Consider the following 15,135-nt stretch of genomic DNA (forward strand, 5'->3'; position numbering starts at 1 on the left):
ATGATAAGTCTGGCATCTTTTACCACATTCATCATAATTTTGCATTTATGTATTTCATTAACATGGCCAATAAAATGAGTATATCCTAAATTTTGTATATAGTTGAAATGTTATTGCTATTTAAAATTAAAATGCAGTATAATAAGGTTACCTTGTACAGTCATGGTATTTTTAATCCATTAAAGTGATTACATAGATTTTACCTCATTTCAGTCTTGTAACAGGCTGGCGTTAATTCCATTTTATAGTAATGAGGCAAGCACCAGCCCATAAAGGCTAAACACTGGTCCTGTGACTCCCAGGCCTTCCCTTATTTCCCAGTACTGAGTGCCTGACACAGGTACAGTACCCTGTATCCATGGATTCTACATCCACAGATTCACCCAAACATGGGTCAAAAATTTTTTTTTCAAAAACCAACTGCATCCATACTGGACGTATACAGACTTTCTTCTTTGTCATTGTTTTCTAAGCAACACAGTATGACAACAATTTGCACAACATTTTTCTTCTATTAGGTTTTATAAGTCATCTAAGCATGATTTAAAGTCTACAGGGGAGTGTGTGCAGGTTCTATGTAAACTCTGTGTCATCTTATATAACGGACTTGGGTCTCTCAGATTTGACAACCAATTCACGGCAAATACAAAGGGACAATTGCATAAGTGTGGGGAGCCATCCATGTCTAGCAGAATCAGACTTGGCTGAGCCATGGGATACAGAGGTCTGCCTCCCAGGAACTGGAAGTCATGAAAGACTGTCCCATACCTCCAGGGAGTAAGTGGCCCTGTAAAGAGTGGCTCACCATCTGAGGACATGCTAATTCCCTAAGCAAATGGCTTCCCTAACTCCACCCCATCCTGTTCCTCACAGAAGAAGCCTCTCCCCTTCTGGACCCCTTCACCTAGGCAATAAAGGTGAAGGTAGGGTCCTCCACCTTGTTGGAGACCAGATCTGGTGTGGCCTGATCCCCCACACCCTCTTCCATTTGAAAACAGTATTGGCTCTCATGTTTATTAATTAGATAAGTTTATTAGTAATGGATTTATAGCCAGCGCTATAACTATCCTCCGATAGTTATCCCTTCCCTCATCCACGCTGGACTTGCCCGAACTCCCACACATAAGCATTCGAATGTTGTTTCCTTCTCCTCTATTACTCTCCCCAGAGAGGGATAAAGCTGTTTCTACCACATGATTTGAGAAGCAGTGAGGCATAAAGGAACCTTCCATCATGGACCGTCTACTCACCAGGACTTGAGAATCACACAGTCACTAAGTACCCAACTATCCTCACCTGCAAAAAAAGGCTATGCCCTATCCTTGAACAGCATCATCATAAAGTCCAGTGAACTGGGTCTGAAAGTGCATACCAAAGTGCAGACAGTTGGTGCACATACTGGATGCCTCTACTTTTGCTTATGTGATATTTTGTAATGCACAAAATAACATGAAATGTGTTCATGAAAGTGTCTGCCCACTGACCCATGCCCTCACCTCATGCATCAGGGACCAAACAACCAATGCCTTAGAGTCACTGTGGGGAAATGGGGCTTGGACACCCATCTTTGCCAACTGTAGAATCGGTCATCTGGCTCTGAAACCTGGAGCCGCTGCCCGTGGCTATCATAAGCACAGTGTGTCCACTCAGTGACCTCTTTGCCTTCCCAGCAAAAATATTCTATTTTGGCAACCTGGGGTTTACCCGTAGTGGGAGGATTTGGCAACTATATATGATCTCAGTTAGGGAGTAGGAAGAGAAACATGCCAAGTCCACTTGTTCACTGATGTGAAAATTTCTTCTGAGTTGCACGACTTGAAACAGAAACAGCTTGGAGACTCCAGGCTTAAATCACAACTGCAGTATAAACAACGGGTGATGTTCTTTTAACCCAAAGCTGCCCTTTGGCAGAGGTAGTAGGGGGAAGCATGTTTCTGAGGTGGAATGAAATAAACTGCAGCAGAAAGAAGGAGGGCAAAGCAAACGCCCTAGGATCTAGAGCACGAAGGGCTGGCTGTCACCCAAGGAAATGACAAGATAGCTTTTTCCTACAGGGATGGGGTAAAAATATAATCGAGAGCTAACTTCCCTCTTCAATGTGATGTCCTTTCTGCTTGTCTGTCAAATCTAAGAATAACAAGACTAGGAAAACCCCCTCCTCATGGGGGAGGGGAGCGGCGAAGGGCCATGTCAGGGCAGAAGGAAGGACAGCACAGACAGCTCCTGCCCTTCCACTGTTCTCCGTGCTGCAGTGCTCCCGGGCACAGCCCTCTGCAGCCTACTTACCAGGATAGCCTTGTTTCTCTAGATACAGTCTTTTAACTTTTTCGTACCAAAGAATAGAAGCAGCATTGTCCTTAGCTACCTTCTGAGAACAGGGTACACATTCATTTGAAGAGGAGAACTAAAAATCCACATTACTCTTTATCATTTATGATCAAACAAACTCACACACAGTGAAATCCTCTGGGATATGGTGAAAACTTACCTTTGAAAGTCCCTAACATTCCAGAAACAAGGAGTCAGTCACATGCAGACAGACTTTGAGCCCACCAGAAAGCCCTACTGGCATTACCAAGAGATTCTCTCATCCTCTGTCATGTCAGGGTAAAACGTGAGTCAGCAAAGGCTGACTTGGTTTGAAATGGAATTTTTGCAAAATGAAAAAGTCAGGTTAAATCACATATAAATCAACAGACAGAATCTAAGGCACAGCAAGTATTACCGATGTCATTACTGGTAGAACTGCGTCAGCACGATGTATTGTAGAAAAAGCTGTGGTCACCATAGCCATTAGTTGACCTCAAAAGCACCCCCCATAATTGAATAAATGTATCAAATGCATTTCATGTAGCACAAAAAGGTAAAGCTCAAGGTGAATGCCACTCATCCTGCATGTGTATAATTAAAGACTTCTGTGGAAAATGTACATTAGTAAAGATACTCTGTTTCAGATTAAATAAGAAAAAATAAATTATTTCCTCAGTGTTTCAAATCCCTCTGTGTTACACAAATCTTTGTTGTCCACTTTGCTGAAGTTCCTCAAGTATCTTTTATTCATCTTTGACTCCCCCACTCAGGTTCTGGACCATGGATACAGAAGATATTTAATAGAGGCTGAACACTTTAATGACTTTGGTCAATTTCCAAGTAATAAAAACACACATACTTTTATTAGCATAACTAGAATCAAGTTGATCCAGCCTCAGATTTCGGTCTGCCAAATAGCAGAGCTAATTGTGGGAAACACATGTTTGTGGGGGTTTGTACTAGAACAGAAGCTCCTTGGAGTCTTAGGTTTCCCTTTAAAAGCTCAATTTATCCTCACAGATAAGATTTTATACAAAAATAATATAATATATGGTTAAACTGTATGGTATGTGAATTATGTCTGGGTAAAGCTATTAAAACTAATAAAATTCTATGATTTAAATATATCCAGTTTGATATTAGATGACTGATATCAAGTGGCTCTTAGGAGGGAAAAATAATATTTATTCATTTGTTTAAAAAATAGTTTTATAAGGGGGAGTCTCTTCTGTACAACCATGGCAGAGGCTTGCTTACCTGTCACCTAATCTCTGAGATTGGATTGTTAACCCACGCTTGGTCCCATGTAAGAAGGAAGAAACCAAGGCTTCAAGAGGGTAAATATTAGTATAATGTATACTGTCAATGTATAGAGTCAATTTTCAAAACCAACTCTGACTCCAAATAAATTCATTTAAAATCTGGATATTACCTTGTTTTTAATTCTCAGCAGGGTCTCTGGGGAATAGCAACATGAATTGGACACAAATATGTTCTTCAAGATCAGAATTTTCTAAGGATAGTCACTTAGCACAATCATTTAATAAATAAAACATCAACAAGTAAAACTAGTGAGGTGTTTGGCATGATTGATGGAAAACTGATAGTGGTGGGTTTTATGTGTTAAGCTTAACTAACAAATTGATATCCTAACATGCAAAGTAACTATTATTTAATTCATCAATCAAGTTCCTATTTATATAATGTTGCCAAATTCAGCAAATTAACTATAAATATATGAGATTAAGATTGGATTTTAGATAAAGATTCATTAGTGCATGTTTGTCTCATGCAGTATTTCTTGTAGTTTACCTTGCATCTATTGTTATTTTTTAATGGTTAAATTTATCATTACATTAAAAACAAGGAGAAAAACTGAGCATCTACCATTATGTAAAAATGTGTTCAAATTCCAAATACTTACAAAATTCAAATTAAATCATTTATTACTTTAATAAAATAAAGGTCTGTGAAATTTAAATGATAGTAGAATGATTTTGACTTATATTAAAATGCTATCATTTCAGAACACATGAAGGCTTTGTGGACTACAGAGCCCTTAGATAACAGACTGTCCTAGATAACAGACTCCTGGTCTAATCCAGAATAGAATGTTTAAAACAAACGTCCATCTAGTTGTAGCAATGCTATAAGTGGAACCAAAATTAGTCCTTACAAAACCAAGAGCCACCATGGTATCTTGGAATTTCAATCACCATAAATTCCAAGTGCTTTGAGAGAGGACACTGTGAAAGGGATCAGAGCTTAGGGTTTTCAGTCTGAGAGCTTCAGCAAGAAAACTGAACCCCAACACCACAATAGTCAAACTCTCCTTTAACAAGTAAGAAATGAATGAGCTTCTACTGTCTTATATTTTATACTCCAAAAAATGAGACTGCCTGCTTCATAAGGCTGTTGTGAGAATCAGAAGAGACACCTAGGTAAAAGTATTTAATTTGATCAAGTAGTTCTTATAAACTGATAGCCCAAAGAATCATACATTCATGACTCAGAGGAAATTTGAAGATTCTCTAACTCAGACCTCTTACCTTAGGATAAGGGAAAACGACTTTCTAATTGGCACAAAGAAAAGCCAAGACAGAGCTAGAGCCACACTCCACAGTCACTATAATACAGTGCTTTTCCCAGTTTCACTCTTAGGGCACAACAGTTCCATCTTAAACATTGAAAACTGATGCAATGTGCTAAATGTCAAGCTTAAGGAAAGAAAAGAGATAGATACATAGAATAGAAATGAAAATAGTAACAGAATTGAAAATACAAAGAGCATTGCCATCGACACTGTCCAAGATCAGAATAGCAACAGAAATTATTGCGATTTCCAATTTGGCACCTTCTACATCAATCACATTTAAGGATTCTCACATGGACTCATGATGGGAGCAGTCAATATTGTCATCACTGCTACTATCATAATGGATTTAAGGAAAACTGTATGAGGGAAATCTGTCTTCCCTCCTCCAACAGAATACTCTTATGGTGAAATGGAAATTTAGCATTATTTTTATAAGTAAAAGTTGCTAGAACGGTGTTTATCCCATAGCAGTAACTGAATATATATGTATATTTGGCTCTAATTTTATTCTGCCTCTGAAGATGGATGTCTGCTCCATCTTATATATATATTTGAACTGATCAAAGCTGATTCAGATGCATTCAGTCAAACGTTCATTCTTTTGGTGAACTAATTTGTGAAACCACTTTTGCCTGGATCATGGGTGGGTGGATAGTAGATGAATGGATTGAATGGGAAAATGTCAAAACATCAAATGATTGCATTGTGCAAAGTATGTTTGAGGCATCTTCATGAGTATTTCCCTGATTTCAACCCTATGATAATTTGTGAGCAAGGACCCCCATCATCTCTGACAGAGGAAGGAACTCAGACTTACAGAAGGTAAGTGAATACTCAGTGACTGCAGAATAAGAGTACAGTACGTATGGCAGAGCAGACATTTGAACCCAAGAGACCAGAGGACAAATGAAGCAATAGTACACAGGGCACTTCTGATGTAAGCTAATCTTAGTTTTAAAAACTATAAGTGGGTTTTTCTTCCCACTTTGTGAAGAAAAGAAAACACTGTATTAACCATGGAAAAGTTTGTTGAATCCAAATAAGATATCAAAAAATATGGGAAGATTTGCTTAAAGGGTACACTAAGACAGTCTTAAAGATCCCAGGGGAAAAGAAGAGAAAAATTATCCAGCCAACAGTCAGAGAAGGTAAACAAAGAATGAAATGGATGGCCAAGAATGAGAGAGATTTATAATAGCATGAAGTAAGACTTCATGGACAAGATTAAGGAAAGAAAGCTGGTTAATTGAAAATAACACTATGGGGACATAAGAACCAGGCATTAAACTAGTATGTATCGGGCCATCACTGAGTAGCTTAAAAAAACAATGTGATAGATTTACTTGTCATGTGACAAACAAAATGGGTTTAAGCATCAATCACTTTTATTTGTGTTGGTGCGGAAATAGTTTCCCTTCCATATTACTTCAGGGAAGCTAATGCTTGGAAAGCACATGGGATCAACCTGTATTTTACCTTTTATTTAAATGGAGCATACATCCATCTTCAGAGGCAGAATAAAATTAGAGCCAAAACAATTGCTATGTTAGAAAGAAAGTCAATCCTCCAACAATATTAACCTTGTTTTAAGGAAAAAAGAAAATGAAGAAAGGAAGGGAAGAAAAAAAGAAAGAAGGAATGAGATTTTCCTGCAAAAATTGGAATGCCATCTAAGAATTTAATAATCACTTATCGGAATTAAATTAAATTTAAAAAGTGTTTTTAACTAAAAGGATTTTCAAATCTTATTATATAACTAATATATGAGATCGTTTAAAGACAAGCTGTTTAAAATGAGGACAGCAACTGTAAATTAAACAACAAGCTACTTTGAGAATCCAACTTCATTGTCTCAAGACTCCTCACACTGTATTACAGCAATAGATCCATTGTGAGCACACTCTGCAGCAGCCCAGGGTGGAAATTAAAATGACAAAGCGGCTAGTCTGAGCATCTTGACCACAGTGGATCTCTAGTAACACTGCAGCTGGCGCCTCACCCACAAATCCGCGGGCAGCCAGCCCAAAGAGAACATTTTAAAAAGAACTCATTACTCACAGCTGCACAGCACGCCTAAGAAGATGCTCTATCCTCTAACCAAGGCGAAGATCTTAAGGAAAGGGGTCCAGATTCCCCGCAAACAGCTGCGGAGACCGAGCGACCCGGTTTCCCACCGGCTCTCAGAGAACTGCAGGGACCGGTCAAACCGCGCAGTCCATGATTTCTACAAGCTTCTTGTTCATTTCCCCTCCTCGTTTGCTATCTAGTTGGAGCCTCAGATACTTACTGGTCGCTGTCAGCATCACGCATCACGGTCTTCGTGCCTTTGTTTGCCTTTTGTACCATCAGCAGGTTCCAGCGTGACTGCCACCGCAGCCAGCCGCACTGGGTCCTGGCAGTCGAATGCCGCAGAGTCAGGAGCTCCCCCTACCCAACGGCTTTTTTTTTTTTTTTTTTTTTTAAAGAGATAGGATCATCCCTTAGGTGTCAATAACGCTGCAGACACAGCATTGTGATTCGGTACAGTGATGAAAAATAACAGTTGAAACATTTTTAATTTTCTTCATTTTTATCAGGTGTGGCTGGTTGACAGAAGATTGGCTCTATTAAGCAGTAACTGTGGACTTAGACCTTAAGCGTGGGTCTCCTTGACTTCATAGGAAATGAAGAGTTGTGAGCAGACAATGTCCACTCAGGAAATCCTACAATTTATTACAAAGAAAACAAAAACACCAGCAATGCACTCTCAGATAAAACACAACAACATGGTGTGTTTGCACTGCATCCTACATGTTATTTGGATTGGGGTATGAGGCTCCAAAGGTGAAAAACTCAAAATGCTTTGTGAACTGAGAAATGCCATACAGTTGTAAAGTGTTTTGTGTTTTCACTGTTAAGGTCAATTTAATAATGAAGATACTGTAAAAAGAAATCAAATAGAACTCTATTTTCTTGCTTCCTATAAATGGGGGATCCGAAATCCCAATGGCATCTGTTTTTACGGCTCTGCTCTCCTGGTCTTGTGTACACTGTATTCCTTATTGTAGCCTCCCAGTAAAACTGCCTACTTTATCTGTATAAATCTAGAATTTAGGCTTATCTAGAATTACTAGTTTGGAAGCTCCTCTTTGTTCACCCCTGGGAAAAATACCTAATTCAGTTCAGCCACTCCAGACCTGAAAGACTCAGATCATCTCCCTGGGGAAGAAGCAGGCCCAAGTGTCAGCACTGACCTCAGAAGGAGAGTCCCCAATTGTCTGCAGTCTGGCCCTACATAGGGCTGCAGCATAATACACCAGTCTCACAGCATTTCTTTTAGATCTGAGAGTCATAGTTTCAAGCAGTGTCATCCCTGAGTATCTGTGGGAGATTGATTTCTGGAACCTTGAATCCCTGTGTGCTCCAGTTCCTCATATAAAATAACGTATCTATGCATTTCCTCCCTTGCATTTTAAATAATCTCTAGATTATAATGCAAATGCTATGTCAGTAGTTGTTATATGGTATTATTTATGGAATGATAACAAGCAAAAAAGTCTGTACATGTTCAGTAGAGGTGCAATGTTTAAAAAATATTTTCTATTTTCTATCCATGGCTGTTTCAATTCACCTGTGGATAAGAAGGATGAACTATATATAATTTCCTGGGAGATAGTAGGGAAATGACTCTTTCCAACAAAATTGATGTATAACAACAAGCAAAATGACTTTTTATCAGAGAATGGTGTCTTGAGAGGACCCTTTTGAGGGTTCTTACCAAAGTGCTGTGTGGGCCACCAGCAGTATGGCCCTTGGTGGCATGCACCTGTGTAGGTAAGCCCGCCCCCTCCCAGGCTCCATCAGTTCTAATAGTACCATTTCCCTTTTCAAATTAATTAATCATGAAACAATTGAATTGTAAATTGTGAATGAGTGTAATTCCTCACTCCCATGAATGAGAAAAGTGTGTTTCAAGGAAGACCATTCAAGGGAGTGTTGGGATGCACACGGCAGAAGCCAAGGAAGAAGCCTCCAGCAGAAGCCTAGAGAAGAGCTACATCATGCTGCACCAGAGGGCTGCCCAGCTGGTGACAACTCTCGGAGTGGAGTGAGGGATCCTCAGGACAAGAAAATCCAGGCAACTGACAGGTGCTTGAGAGACTGGAAAGAGGAAGGGAAGGAGACAGGAGAAAATAGTTGAAGTGTTGCTATGACCAGTGAAACTTTTGAGAAAGAGATAAGAAGGGTACATTTTTTAGAATATCCCTGCTATGGGTTGTACAATATAATTCTGTCTTCAGTACCTTCATCATGAAAAAAAACTTGAGTTAAAAATTCCTGTTTCCCCTCTATACATTTAAAGCTGGGTTCAGGACAATGCTGAGTATATTTAGATTATGTCTAATCTGTTTTATGTTGCTACAACAGAACACCCAAGTGTGGGTAATTTATGAAGAAAAGGGCTTGTGATTTTGGAAGCTGGGAAGTGCAAGATCTAACGGTCACATCTGGTGAGGGCTACGTTGCTACTTCGATTCATAATGAAGCACATGCAGGATGGCCAAAACACGGGTGGCTTTACAACAACCCCTCTCCTGGCAACTAACTCGGTCCCACAAGACTCATTCACTCACTACTGGAAGAAAAACTTAACCCGTCCACAAGTGCTCTGCTCCCATAACCGAGTACCTCCTACTAGGCTCTACCTCCTAACACTTCCACACTCAGGAATTAAGGTGCCACTTGAGTTTTGATGGCGACAGACCACATTCACACGATAGCCGGTGACAAAGAGATTCCTGCAGGGGGAATATGGAGCTCTGCTCTCTGGGCCCGAGAGCTCCTGGGTGTGGAATGCCTACGTATGGCTTCCAGCTCATGATCCCTACCCTGTGGTGTGGCCCTTCATGCCCTGTAATCTCTCTCTGCTGTATCAGCTTTACCACCAACCATGCAGGGGCAGGCTTTCCTCACCTCATGCTTAGGTGACTCCAGTTGATTTATGTTGTCTTAAATAAATATTTGAATCATCAGAGGTAGCTCTCATACTGCTCCTGCTTCCCAGCGGCCTACGAGTTGACAGAAGGGGTTCACAGGCTTGGCCTTCAATGTGCCCCTTCACAAGTGCATCCATTGCACAGAGCCTCAAGATCTTGTGCTGCCCAACGTTTGGTGATACTTTTTGCAATTAAATGACAATGTTTAGAGTATTTCTTAAGTGACAGTTACTGTTTTGTGCCGATTACAAAGGCATTGTGTATTTATATTGGAAAACCTGGGAAATACAGCCAGTAGTTTTTATAATATAAAGCTGTTCCCCTGCCCTTTACGCTGCAGTCATTTCTCCGCCTTCCAACTTCTTGTCAGTCTGTGAACATCCTAACTAGCTGTTGGTTCATCAGTCAGCTAGCAAGTATCCTTCTCCGTTATTGGTCCCATTAACCCAGGGAATTCGACTGCTTAGGGATAGCTCCCCGCCATTTTCTCTCTCTCTCTCCTACTCACTTTCATGCTCTCTCCTCCATTTCACTCTCTCTCTCTCTCTCTTTCTCCTTCTCTCTTTTCCTCTCATTTTCCCTCTTACCCTGCAGGGAGACATTCTGTCTGTTTGCTTAATAGACCCTCTTATGTGAGTTCCCATGTCCGGAGTGGTTTCTGGGTTCTTACAGTTTTACTATACAAAATAACTGTTCTCAATCCTTTTAAAATTTAAGTGTTACATAAAAATTGTACTCATTAAAGGGGTGCCATGTAATATTTTGATGCTTGTATATATTGTATAATGTTTAAATCAGGTTAAACACGTCTATCTCCTCAATTATTTTTCATTCCTTTATGGTGAAAACTTTCAAATCCTTTCTTCTAGCTTTTTGAAATGCATAGTACCTTATTGTTATGTATGGTCATTCTACTGTGCCCCTGAACTCAGATATACTTGCTCCTAATTTTACCTTAGTACCCACCGATTGACCACACACACACACACACACACACACACACACACACACACATGCAGATTGTATATATACAAATCAGATATACATAGATTTGTCTATGTACGTATATACAAATAATACACAAAAGATAAAGTATACATTGAATATATGTTTTCAAATCTGTTTTTCCCCACATATTATGCTAAGAATATTTCCTTAGGTTGGAAATGTAACCCAGTGGTAGAACACCTGCCTATCATGCTCAAGGCTCTGGGTTTGATCCCCAGTACTATCAAAGAAAAATTAAAAATAATCTTTTTCTTTTATTCTTTGAGAACATATTTGTGATACTTGCATTATGATCCTTCTTATTATACCATAGTTTATTCAACCTACTGCCTATTTGGAGACTTCAAGCTTGACATCCGGTATTTTCAGAAGGGTTAGACCATTGGGTCTACCACTTCATCCTGCATAAAGGTGCCCAGTAGAATATGGTTCTTTAGAATTAATCACTTTATGTAGATTTTAAATACCTCATGAACACTGCATGGGATATGCTTTTTTACTGTGATAATAATTCACACAGGTTTATTTCTAGCTTTGTGTCCCTTCTGAATATGGTTTCATTTGCACCACAAGCCTTCATCCTGCCATGGTCCAGATACAATAGGACACTCAATAAACCATCTGAGTACAAGTTACATTTGTGGCACTATTTATGGCATTTGAGTGTTGTCATTAAAAGATTTAGACTTTGTCCTAAAAATGTTACAAAGCAAAGGTTTCTGCATAATTAGTGAATCATGGATTTTTTCCATGTTCTGGGAGACGATTGTTAACCAGGATAGAGGTCAAGATGTCTGTGATGATTCATTTTTGTGTCAGCTTGGCTGGACTAAGGATTATCCAGTTAGCTGGTGAACATTATTTCTGGGTGTATTTGTGTGTTTCCCAAAGAGATTAATATTTGAATTGTAAGACTGAATAAAGTAGATCTGTCCTTGTGTTAGTCAACTTTTCATTACTATATCAAATACTTAAGACAACTTACAAAGATAAAAAGGTTTATTTTGGTTCACAGTTTTAAAGGTTTCAGTCCATGATCTCTTGATCCTGTTACTTTGTGGTGGAGGAGAACCTCTTACCTCAGGACAAGGGAGCAAAAAAGAGAGAGAAGGGTTCCACAATCTCCTTTGTCCCATGACGCCCCCATGACCCATAGACCCGTAATAGGCCCTACCTCTAAAAGTTCCCACCACCTCTCATTAGCTCCAAGCTGGTGCAAAGCTTTTAAAACATGGACTTTAGGGAGACTCTCAAGATCCAAATTATACTGGCCCTCATTAGTGTGGGAAAGCATAATAGATCTGTTACTACAAAAGAACTACAAAAATAAGGCCCAGATACCACAAAAAGGTAAAGAAAGGCAAATTCTTTCTCTCCCTTTCCTGTACCTAGGACATCTTTGTTCTCTTGCCCTTGTATATCAGGTTTTTCATTCCCAGAACTTCAAACACCAGGACTTATTCTAGCAACCCTCTCCTAGCCGCAGGTTCTCAGTCTTTGGCCCTGTACTGAAACTCACACCATCTACTGGTTCTCAGGCCTTCAGGCTTGGATCCAACTAAACCACTGATTTTCCTAGTTCTCTGACTTGTAGGCAGCCATAAGGTATCATGAGACCTCTTGGCCTCCATAATCACATGAACTTAACCCCATGATAAATCTCCTCAGACATCTTTACATATCCTATTAGTTCTGTTTCTTTGGCGAACTCTGACTAATACAATGTCTTCACCTATCTTAAGCTAACGTTAGACTTAATGTAAGACGTTACATTACCTGGTACCACCATTGCCCAGAACCATGAAGGCTCAGCCAGAAGATAAGTCTCTCCCACTTGTCCAGGGCTTTCCAAGAGTTGGCACCAACACTCTGGCTTCTTCTCCTGGGTCACTCTAGCCTTCGTTCACACTGGGCCCAGACTTCCCTTCCAACAATGTCATATGACTGAAGTTCTGTTCTTGGCCTAGTGACCATGTGGCTTTCTTGGTTGTTTTCCACAGACTTGCATGAGTGTTAGATTTTATTAACTCAGAAAAGTCTATACTTCCACCTGAGTGATATCAACTCAACTCAGCATATTCTGACCGTTCTAGATTCTTAGCTTTAATACCTTTGCTGAAGGTTTTGTTAACTCACCTACATCTCATGCCAGTATTCTCTAACTGAATAACTACTCTTGGCTGCCAATAGACAGACAGGAATTCAGTCTTTGTAAGCCAGAAAATGTTCAGGTAAGTCATTCATGTATTTTTTTTTTAACCTTCTGTTTCTTCATTTGTGAAATGAGAGTAGTACCTTCTCAAGTGGGTGTGCACAGTGTTTAGCCCAAAAGTGTTCAAATCACAGAAGTAATTAACATACAGGGTTTTTATTCCCCTACTTTTAGACTTTTTTCTAATTTAAAATTATAATTTTAAGAAAAGAGATAAGACATTCTCCCTTAATATCTACTGAAGTCCTTTAACTTAATCTTTCAGGAAGTTTTCATTTATACTTCTAACAACAGCAACAAACAATTCTATTACTAATGGAGAGGAACTTTCAGACCCTGAGTTACAAAGGCAGAAGGACAACCTCATACACATTGTGGCTTCTCAGTAGAGGTGGGCCAGCGTGCTACAGGCACAGCCATGTAGCAGGTCCCTGCCACAACCCCACAGCTTGCAGTCCTGGGTGGGCACAGAAGGTGCACAGCCAAGACTAGCCGAACAGAGGAGACTCAGAGCAGAGCCCACTTCCTCAAGCCAGTTCATGGTGTTAACGAGCCTGCTATGGGTTCCCTGGACTGTTTTTAAGAAGTCAGTTCCTCCGAGCTCATCTCTGACTTATCCCCTGCAGTTTTGTAGTACTGCCATGTTTCTGGTCTTCTGAGACATAGAAATAGAGACAAAGAGACAATCGCCACACAGCTTCCTCATAAGGATCTGCTCATACAAAGACAAAACTGAGTTCCTTTTGTTCCTGCTTCACAATGCAAATCATATTACAAAGGAAAATTGCATCTTAATTACAATATACCCAATTCTGCCACATGATGTGGTATAGGCAAAATTATCATTGATTTTTAAGGTGATGCTTGAAGCCACCCTGGTGATCAAAAAAAAAAAAAAAAAAAAAAAAGTGCTTATAAATTTACAGAATTATCCACTCACTAGGCTTATAAATTTACAGAATTATCCACTCACTAGAAAAGGAAGGCTATGTCAATAATTCAAACCTCCCTGAGGCCACAAGATAAACAAAATCTGTACAAGGAGCAGTTATTGTAGATCAGCCTCCCAGCCCCCACATTTAGGAAACATTTCAGATAACTAAAAATCCACCCTAACCCTACCACCAGGAGAAACACTATTAGCATTTTAGTAAATAATTCCAGGCCCTTCCCTAGGCATGTGTGTGCAAACAACAGCTATTTATTTATTTATTTATTTAGTGCCTTCTTCATAAAGAGTCCCTATGCTGTGCACTACAGAAAACAAATGGCAATAAACCAAACGGCAAGGGCCCTGCCTAAGGAGCTTACATTCTAGCGAGGAGAGACCAACCACACACAAATAATATACATGCCCAATGTTATACAATAATATTAAGAAGAAAATTAACTAAAGGAAGAAGATAGCAGTATGGACATCGGGATATGCAAATTTACACAGACAGCCTGCTCAGTCAAAAATTATTTACTGGACATTTATCCTGGACAAGTCTTATAAATTTTCAGGTTTAGAACTAGCAAATTAGCAATTAGCAAATTAGCAAAATTAGCAATTTGATGAACTTAAAGCCAACAATAATTGAAGCAAAATCAAATACTAAGACAGCACTCAACATTTTTGTAGTTTTGTTTTTCTTTCACACTCAGAGTATGAAAATGTGCTTTAAATTACACAAGTAACAGATTATTGTATTCTTGCAAATGATCCAAAACTATAGCTGAAATAAATCATGCATATATAAATGGCATATCTCCTATCTCAGAGTAAATAAACATTATTACCAATCATTCTTCTTCTAGAGTAAAATCTAAACCTTTTCAACAATTCATATTCATATGAACATAGCAGTATGTTACACTAAATCACCAAAATAACAACCAAGCCAGGTGCCATGTAATCCCAGTTACTCAGCCGAGGCAGGAGCTCATGAGTTCCAGGCCAGCCTGAGCATTCAACAAGACCTATCTTAAGATGAAAAGAACATGATTTATATTTTCCTTTCTGCAACTTTTCACTTAAGAATCTGCCAGAA

At 39.4% G+C, this 15,135-nt stretch overlaps 1 protein-coding gene across 2 annotated transcripts in view; it reads right to left on the minus strand.

The window, feature by feature from the left end:
• Positions 1-7,349, minus strand: part of SACS (sacsin molecular chaperone) — a 102,568-nt gene extending 95,219 nt beyond the window's left edge. For both annotated transcript variants that reach the window (XM_079138811.1, XM_079138810.1), the window contains exon 1: positions 7,194-7,349. The gene's annotated coding sequence lies outside the window, so the exon portion shown is untranslated. The remainder of the gene's footprint in view (positions 1-7,193) is intronic.
• Positions 7,350-15,135: the final 7,786 nt, after the last annotated feature.

The sequence above is a fragment of the Sciurus vulgaris genome (assembly GCF_902686455.1).
Source record: "Sciurus vulgaris genome assembly, chromosome: 4".
Taxonomy (NCBI): domain Eukaryota; kingdom Metazoa; phylum Chordata; class Mammalia; order Rodentia; family Sciuridae; genus Sciurus; species Sciurus vulgaris.